Genomic DNA, 9,604 nt, shown 5'->3' on the forward strand with positions numbered 1-9,604 from the left:
AGATCCCACATGCCGCGGAGCAACTGGGCCCGTGAGCCACAACTACTGAGCCTGCGCGTCTGGAGCCTGTGATCGGCAACAAGAGAGGCCACGATAGTGAGAGGCCTGCGCACCGCGATGAAGAACGGCCCCCGCTTGCCCCAACTAGAGAAAGCCCTCGCACAGAAACGAAGACCCAACACAGCCAAAAATAAATAAATAATTTTAAAAAGTAGACCACATCTACATTCACCACAAGGACATTGGGAAAAAAAGAAAGAAAGAAATCAGAAAAGATCCAGGCTGACTTCTTAAAAAGCAACACTGAATATTAAAGACAGTGGAATAAAATCTTCAATGTGCAAAGAGAAAGTAACTCCTAATCTAAATTACATATTCAACCAAACAACATCTTAAGACACTGACAAAATACAGATACTTACAATCAAATGATACTAAAGGAAATTCTGAACTATAAGATTTGCTACTTGAATATAGCCAGATGGCACAATGAGAAAAAGAGTGACTCGAATTGACAGTGGTACGTAGATATAATTATACCTCTATTCCAGAGATTGAAGGACTAGTGTTGCTATTTTATAAGGTGACATTTTAGCAGAGACTTGAAAGAAGTGAGGGAGTGAACCATGTGGATATTCCAAGGGTGTTCCAAGCATGGAAAACGGCACGTGCATAAGCTCCGGGGCAGTGGGTGAGTCTGCTTGAGGTGTAAAAGGAGCAGGAAGGGAACCTTTCCTGGAACAGCGAGAGAAACCAGCAGAGTGGTAGGAGGTGAAATCGGAGTCAGCAGACAGCCGAACTAGGAAGGGCCTTTTTTGATCACTGTAAGGACTTTGGTATTCGTGCTGAGTGACCAAAAAGACACTGGAAGATTTTCAACTGAGACGTGACTTCACATAAGCAGGTAAATAAAATGCTTTAGAAATAATTTAGGTTCAAATCACCAAAAATTGTTCTTCCATGGACAAATGTAATCTGGTACTTAGAAGGCTTTCTGCTGATCCAGTTTGATCTAAGAATAGAATTTATTTATTTATTTGTGAAATCTGAATAATTTATTTGATTCCTTCTCAAGACCCTGACAGCACCTGGGTCCTGGGTTCTGAGGGATCACAAAGGGGCCCTTGAAAAGGGCAGGAAAATGGCAAAGGCATGAAGAAGGCATATTTCAACAACTTTAAAACAATTTTTTATAAGTTTGTTTTCTATGTCTGTGAGTCTTTCTGTTAGGATGAGCATTTTTTAATTTTTATTTTAATTTTATTTATTTTTGGCTGTGTTGGGTCTTCGTTGCTGTGCACAAGCTTTCTCTAGTTGCAGCGGGCGGGGGCTACTCTTCTTGGTGGTGTGCCAACTTCTCATTTCGGTGTCTTCATTGCAGTGTCTTCTCTTGTTGCCTAGCACCGGCTCTAGGCCCGTGGGCTTCAGTAATTGCAGTGTGTGGGCTCAGTAGTTGTGGCCCATGGGCTTAGTTGCTCTGCCGCATGTGGGATCTTCCCAGACGAGGGATCCGACCCGTGTCCCCTGCACTGGCAGGCATTTTCTTAACCACTGCGCCACCAGGGAAGTCCAAACTTCAAACTTTTGCCAAACCTCCAGAATTTGATGCAAAAATATATTCTCTTTCCCAGGGACAGGAGGCATTTAAAGGCTACTTGTGTAATGCTCGGTATGTAACCTAATTAAGAACACTAGAGAGTGCCTCCAAACTGGAGGGCAATGTCTACAGAGCAGACTCCCACATCACCTTGAACATCGACGGCCCTGGCTTACTCAGGCCCGTCTTGTTGCCAGCCTTTGAAATCAGAGGCCTGTGACAGGAGGCAAGTAAAGAAGAGAAGGAAACACACTGGCTGGTCCTGGCGCCAATTCTCCATTATCACCCTCACCTGGATGTAGCGCCTGGACTTAAGGCCGGCTTCTAACACTTCCAGGGGTAGATGTTCTGGGTACTCTCTCCCGTGGCTCTACTGACTCTCATTCTCTCTTTCTCGTCGAGACTGAAGGACAGACTCACAAAGTTCGTGGGCGGCCTTTAAATCAGGCCAAAAATTGTCCAGGTAATTCAGCTAGAAATACCTTGAAGGAAATCACAAACACTCCTGTTTCACTTCCATACTGCTGAGTTGCCTCTTCACCTTCTGTCACCATAACGATTGGCATCCCGTCCTGGCAGTGGTGACAGCACCACGCGGCTGCACTGTAGACGCTCCTGCTCTGCCACTTCTCCATGGACTCCCCTTTTTCCTGAGGGAGAGCGCAGGACCGCTGGAATTCATTAGCGAAGAGAACGCAGTCATGACGCGCACCCTTCAGGAGATTTCGCAATTTGTTATACTGTCTCCGGCCTCTTTGATGCTGCACAGCTTGACAAGCCGTTTGCATGAAAATAATTCCCTTCAATTCAGGAAACTCAAGGATCTCGAGGTAATCTTGAACGACGTTCCAATCCGGGATCGTGTAATGAGTCACGGCGCGAGACAAGAGTTTCCCCTCGTGGGGGCGGACGGCGGGCTGCGGGCGGAGCGGGCCGCTGCAGGGCACGCGGGGCCGCAGGCAACGCTCCCGCACTGTCCGCAGCGTCCGGCCCTGGAAGGGTCTCAGGAGCAGCACCGTCTCCCGCTTCTGCAGCACGCTGGCGGCGCTCCCCGGGCAGAGCTCCGGCCCCGCGAGGCCGCCGGGCGCGGGCGGCCGGGAAGCTGCGGGCGGAGGCGAGGCCGAGGCTTCGGGCCCGCCCCCTCGGCCTGGTCTCCGCGCTGCTCGCGGCCGGCCGGCCCTCCTGGCTGCGGCCTGAGCGCTCCCGGCTCCGCCAAGAATAGAATTTGAAATGGAGTAAATAGCACCCATGTCCTGTTCGGTAGACTCTCTTCCCTGTTTACGACTTCCTTCTAACAGGCTTTTAAAAGGACCTGGATGGCTGAGTGTTTAAGGCCACACTCTGTGACAAGGAGAGCAACGTGTTCTCTGTAGCACTTGCATCCTATGAAGATGTTTCCAGGCATTATACCATGCTTAGGCCCTACAGCCTCTGTCCCTGTCAGGGTGGATTAGCTACACAGTGAGCCTGCATGTACCACTAGAAATTGACCAGTTCAGTTCTTTTAAAATAGTGGTTATTTCGGATTTGCATTTTGTTCTGGATACTCTGTATTTGCTCCTCCAGATCCACTCTCCATCCTGCTTTGTGCCTCTGGCTTCCAATGGGGTCCTCTTAATGGGAAACACTGGAGACGTGCATGGTGGAGGGAGAGGTTCGGTAATGTGTTCTATTGGCTCCCTTCTGGCCATGTGGTGACTTGTCCATGGCTCGTTTCTCTAGTGAAGTGCCCCGCTCTTTTCTAAAACTTCACCTATAGCTACAAGCTCTTCCTTGGTTCCAGGCACCATTCTCCCTCCTTGCCCTTTCAGGCCTAGGAGTGGTAAAGGTTCCCTGTCCTTGTTATCTCTAGGATGCTTTGCCATCCCTCATTGGTTTCCCTTAACTCTGCTCCCACCCCTGAAAATAATTCCTTCATCAAAGTCTTGTTAATGACTTGTTGATGGTGCCATCTGTTTTCTGTCCACACAGATCGCTCTACAGAGTAAGTTCAACTACTTATATTTGTCAACTTTGCTTTTCTTTTTATGTACTTTACTTTTTTATTTATTTTGAAATTTTCACATATTTTTAAATTTAAAATTAATCAAACACTGACTCAACAACCATTTACTCGTATCATACAATTCAATACAATAAGCTAAATCAATTGCAATGGCCCAGGAACTGGAGAAGCAAATAAGAGGAGGATCTTAGGCAACTTTGGGGTTCAGAAAAGACTCCACTGAGAAGGTGAGTAGGACTTGGTGCCTCACAGTCTAGGGCAGCCCCTTTCTCCTCAAGAACTGTGGGTCTCACTGCACTACAGCCTCAGGACCACCAGCATTAGTTGCTCACACAATCTCACTGCAAACTCTCTTCAGGGCTCCCCTACTTCAGCAGATCTAATGACATCTGCCTGCAGCCATGTGGGGTGTGGGCGCCTACACACGCACACTCAGAAAAGGTTATCTGTTAAAACTATGTAAGTGCTGTTGAAACAATTTCTTTACATGAAATGAGTGTAATTCTAAAGCATCCTGAATCTGAAGTTTTAAAAAATTGTTGAAACAGTGAAATCGTCAGCAGAGGAGTAGCATTGTTTGAATTTGCAATTCAGTAAGTCCTGACACTTTTTTTTTTTAGTCTTGCTGCCAATATGATGAATGGAGATCTATTATAATGGGTATTATTATGATGATGGCTTTCAGGTTTCTGTAAAAGCTTGTCAGGATATATGTATGCAAAGGCACATTTATCCTATTAAAGATATATATATATAAGTATCAGACCATCACTTATGAATAACTTTGACAGCCAGATATAGAACCTTTCAGAAGACAGAAAAACAAAAAACAAGTAATTGGCAGCTGTCTCAAATCAACCAGTCTGATTTCACTCAAACCAATTTTGTTGGCTTCAAGTAGCCTGACCAATCACCCTGGTTAACTGGGAACTGAGGGTTTCCTGGACGAAGAGCTTTCTGTGCTAAAACCAAGATGGTACTGGGAAAACGGGTGAGTTGTTCCGCTAGCTCCATGTCTCGTGCAGATCAGTAGAAGATATTTCTGTTGTGGCCTGAATTGTGTCCCCTGACCCGCCCCACACACAATTTATATGTTTAAGTCTTAACCTCCAGTTGCTCAGAATGTGACTGTGTTTGGAGATAGTCTTTCAAGAGCTAAGTTAAAATGAGGTCGTTGGAGTGGACCCTGATCCAATATGACTGGTGTCCTTACAAAAAGGAGAGATTAGAACACAGACATTCTGAGGGACCCATGTGAAGATACAGGGAAAAGACAGTTATCTATAAAACAAGGAGGGAGGCCTCAGAAAGAACCAATGCAGCTGACACCTTATTCTTGGATTTGTAGCCTCCAGAATCATGAGAAAAATTCATTTCTATTGTTTAAGGAACCCAGCCTGTGGTATTTTTGGTATGGCAACGCTAACAAAAAAAAATACATTCTCTAATAGTTATTTTTGATTGTGTGCATTTCAGCTGATGAGCCTAATCTCCTCTTTCTGCGAGCTTCTCTTTCCGCTTCCTCCTCACTGCTCACCCGGAAAGACCTGTCCCCTGCAATTCCTTCACCTAGACTGTGACCTCCACACATCCCACTAACCTTTTCTTCTGGCACCTTGCTCCTTCATGAATTTTCTTTCTTTTATTAACTCTATAACTCATTAAACTATTTCCCAACCCTTCCAAACTTCCTTTAACCCTGGAACTCCATAAATGTTAGATGAATGAAGAATGACTCTAATTTCTCTCTCCTTCCTTCCTTCTTCTCACTCCAAACTCTTTTACATTTATTGCTTTCCTGTCTCCATTTCCCACTCACTTGTCAGCCCCTTGTCATGTGGTTCCTGGCTCCCATGATTATATTGAAACTGCTCGATGAAGTAACCAGAGCCACTGGTATCAGTGGCATTTTGAGAATTTATAGTAAAGTCCCCTTGTCTTCTGAACAGAGTGAGCAGGGTGAACAGAGTACAAAGTGGTTTCTTTCCTTAGCTGCACACCCATCCCCCAGAAGCCATGCTTGGGATTTCATAATTCCCCAACTCAACTGTTTCTTCTCATTCTGACCTTTTAGGAACTGTCTGCAGTATTTGACACTGTTGAGCACTCTCGGACCCTTGAAACTTCCTCTTCTCTGGTTTTCCAACGTTTCTTCCTACCTTCAATGGCACCTGAGCAGTCTTTAAGCATCTCTCTCTTTCTCTCCCCTCCCCTGCTACACACACACACACACACACACACACCAATTCCAGAAATAGTTACTCATCAAATTTCTGTTCTTGCTTCTCTTCTCTTCCAGCTCTTTGGTCACTAATGTTTTAGAAACACTCTCATGACAACCACTGCATCTTTGCAGTTACCTCTTGATTTAGATCACCAATCCTATGTCTCTCAGAGCATCAGGCTTGAATTTCCAACTGAACATTAGTCACTTCCACGTGCTCTCCTTGAGCCTATCATGATTAACACGATGAAAACTGAATTCATCATATTTCCACAGATTCTTTCTCGGTTATGATGTTACCATTCTAAGTACGCAGACTAGAAAACTCAGAGCCCTCTCTCACTCTTCCTCTCTCTCGAGATGCATGTGTTATCGGTAAGCAGGTCCTATTGACCCTATCTTCTAAAATCTCTTACATCCTTCTCCTTTTCATTACATTAGATAAATAGTTTAGTGTAGTGATTAAGAGCATGGACAGCGGAGGCAAATCAATTGGGTTCAGATCCTGATTCCCCTGCTACTTACTAGTTATGAAACCTTAGGAAAATTATTTGACTTTTCATCTGTAAAAATGGGGATAATGACAACCTATTTTATATGATTGTCTGAGAGTTGAATAAGTTAATACATGTGTAACAGTTATTAATTTTGTGCTCACCCAACCTATTTCTTCTTCCTAAACACCCAGCAGAGCTGTATTTCCTGGGTCCCTTGCATCTGAGCGGGGCCTGGAATGTTGTGTCACTTTCAATCAAAGGGAGTTGAAGGAAGACGTACACCTCCTATGCTCTCTCTCTTCCTTTGCTGAGGCAACATTGGAAGCAACACATAATGATGGAGAAGTTATATTCTGGAGGGATTCTGAATGGCTGAGTTACTACCTGGAGGAGAGCTGCCCCTGTGTGCCACCACCCAGGAGCTTCTGCAGTGAATTCTGGGTGAGAGAGAAGTAAACTTTTAAACTTTTATTGTGTTGAATCGCTGAGATTTAAGTTTTTAGAAGATAGCTGCTAGTCTTATTTATCCCAAACATCATGTAAATACACTGGAAACTGTGCCACAAATAATAAGTATTTGATAAATGACAGAGATGATTATTCTACTGCTACTATATTGAGTCCAAATCATCCTTCACTTAGATTATGAGAAGATAACATAAAATGTCAACTCTTTCTAGCCTGAGTAGTTCATTTATTTAAGGTACATTGTACCATAAAAGTTTTGTTTTGCCCAGTTATATTGTTGGTAAATTCCAAATGATTATTGTATAGAAGCAGCAAAAGACTATTACTTTGTGATTCCCGTAAAGAGGAAAACAGATACTCTATTCCTTTCTTTACTGCCTCAAAAAAAGGATAAACGATGCCAGGACTTCTACACCCTCACCTTCCACAAACTTTAACTTTCCTTCCACTACCTGAATCTTAGCCTCCTGAAAGCAGATGTCAAGTTGACTTGGGTCCAAATCCTGGCTCTCCCACACCTTCTTCTTCCTGAGTCTCTTCGTGTATGGGATATATTTTTATGGCCAGTTCTTTGGTGAAACAATGTGTACAACATTTTAAGTGAAAGAATAATCTTTTAAAACATTTCTTTATTATGTATTGAACATATTTTAAGTGCAGTGAATGTGCTTTAGAGAGGTGATATTAGACCAAAAAAAATGTCGACAAGTGGGTGTCTGGGAAAAAATCTAATTTTTTTACGTTAATTATTACAACATACAATTCCACTTCCGAAGTCCTTTTGTTACAAACTGTGTTTTAAACCCAGACCTCATGTCTTTAAGTCTCACTTTCCCTCATTCGTTTTCTTTCTCCTGGTCAATTCACCATCATATCTTATCCACCATGCATGGCATCCACTAAGGGCCATCTTCATCAAGTTGTTCCTCTGAGAATCAGCAGTACTAATAATAATAACCGACATAAATATGAGTTTTCTGAGCATCTGGCAACTCGGTCAGTGCTTCACACACCTTATCTCATTTGACCCTTACAATACCACTATGAGGTGGGGCGTAATTATCATCCTATCTTACAGGTGAGAAAAAGGAGGCTTGAAACAATTATATCTAGGGTCACACAGCTACTCAGGGAAGAACAAGAGTGAATTATTTTCTGTAAAGGGCACAATCAGATACTGGCTTCAAATTTGAAGGTAGCACCTGATTCCATAGCTCGAGAGCTTAACCACCAGGCAATGCTGCAAGCACCATTATATCTCTCCCTACCTATGCCTAAGTATTTGACTATACCTCCATGAAAGCATTTACTGTACTCTGCCTAGCACTATCATTACAAGCACTTCTTTGAGTTTTGCGAACTCTTTGACGGCAGTGATGGTAGTGCATAAATGTCATTTGAACTGATAGAAAAGATGCTAGTGTCTCTAAGACCAGTGACATTCTTCTTTGAAATTTCTTGTCTCCATTGTCAAAGGAATACAATTCTGGATTCTCTATACAGTCTTAAGAGGAAGATGATTTCTTTGCCCTCTCCTGTTGGTTTTACTCTTGGTGATATAATCCATTATACAAATCACTTTTGTCCTGGCTATTACATAAGAGGTCATTCTTCCCAGCTTTATCTTCTTTTTCTTTTGTACCCACTTTTATAGGCTAATGGAGTGCTTTTCCAATAAGACCTGCTAACTGTGCAAGCACAAGATAGAACATGACAAGTACTTTAATAGAGGTGTAATGCAATACTTCGCTATCAATAGGGAGAGATGCCACGATGATGAGTGCCTGCCCCAGTGGTCAGTAGTGTGAGCATTTATGTCACTTAAGCCTATGAGGAAATTAATTTCAAGTCCTTTTTCTTAGAATAACTATTGACATTTCCATAGGACTTTTACATTCTTTATCTCCCCTTTGTCTCTAGAGCTTCGTGAGGTAGACTTGTCATAATGTAACATACATGTTATTATTGTATATATACATAATACAACACATATGTTGTTACATGTATATTATATAGCCATGTCTTAGTTTGTTAATTTGGGCTGCTATAACAAAATACCACAGACTGGGTGGCAGATAAACAACAGAAATTTATTTCTCACAGTTCTGGAGGCTGAAAGTCTGAGATCAGAGTGCCAGCATGGTCTGGTGAGGGCCCTCTTCCCAGCTGCAGACTTTTTGTTGTATCCTCACATGGCAGAAGGGAGGAGCTAGGTCTCTGGAGTCTCTTTTATAAAGACACTTATCCAAATTATGAGGTCTCTGCCCTCATGACCTATTCAGCTCCTAAAGGACCACCCTCGTAACACCATCACTTTGGGGATTAGGATTTAAAAATATGACTTTGAGGGGGATGCAAACATTCAGACCGTAGCAACACAACATATATAATGTAAAGCATTATATAAAGCTATTATACAGCTTATTATATAGTATACACTATAATGTTATGCTTATTGTATAGGTGACAAAACTGAAATTCATATAAACTTGGCAAAAGTTACACAGATAATTCAAGGCAAAGCCAGGACTCTAAGTCAAGTATGATTTCAAGTCTAGTGAAGTCTTTCCATTTCATCTTGGCTCCCAGAGCCAAGAGCTGTGACCTGGGTGTTTCTAAGCATGTTGAACTGAAGCAGGTTGTGCCCTTTACAGAAATACAGTTCACTCCTGTTCTATCCCCAAGATAGGCCGTAGAGTTTGTAAGGCTCAGATGTATGAGTCTGTATTTGTGAATACTCTTTACACACTATATAACTTCTCATTGTTGATGTATACACTATATAGATCTCAACCTCGCAATTCTCTGGACGC

At 42.8% G+C, this 9,604-nt stretch overlaps 1 pseudogene across 1 annotated transcript in view; it reads right to left on the bottom strand.

Annotated features, from left to right (window-relative positions):
• LOC309661451 (DIS3-like exonuclease 1 pseudogene) overlaps positions 1-2,847 on the bottom strand; it is a 61,135-nt pseudogene extending 58,288 nt beyond the window's left edge. The window contains exon 1 of the transcript XR_014268378.1: positions 2,080-2,847. The product of XR_014268378.1 is annotated as a DIS3-like exonuclease 1 pseudogene (transcript). The remainder of the gene's footprint in view (positions 1-2,079) is intronic.
• Positions 2,848-9,604: the final 6,757 nt, after the last annotated feature.

Source organism: Balaenoptera physalus (genome assembly GCF_965194825.1).
Source record: "Balaenoptera physalus genome assembly, chromosome: 5".
In the NCBI taxonomy this organism is placed as follows: domain Eukaryota; kingdom Metazoa; phylum Chordata; class Mammalia; order Artiodactyla; family Balaenopteridae; genus Balaenoptera; species Balaenoptera physalus.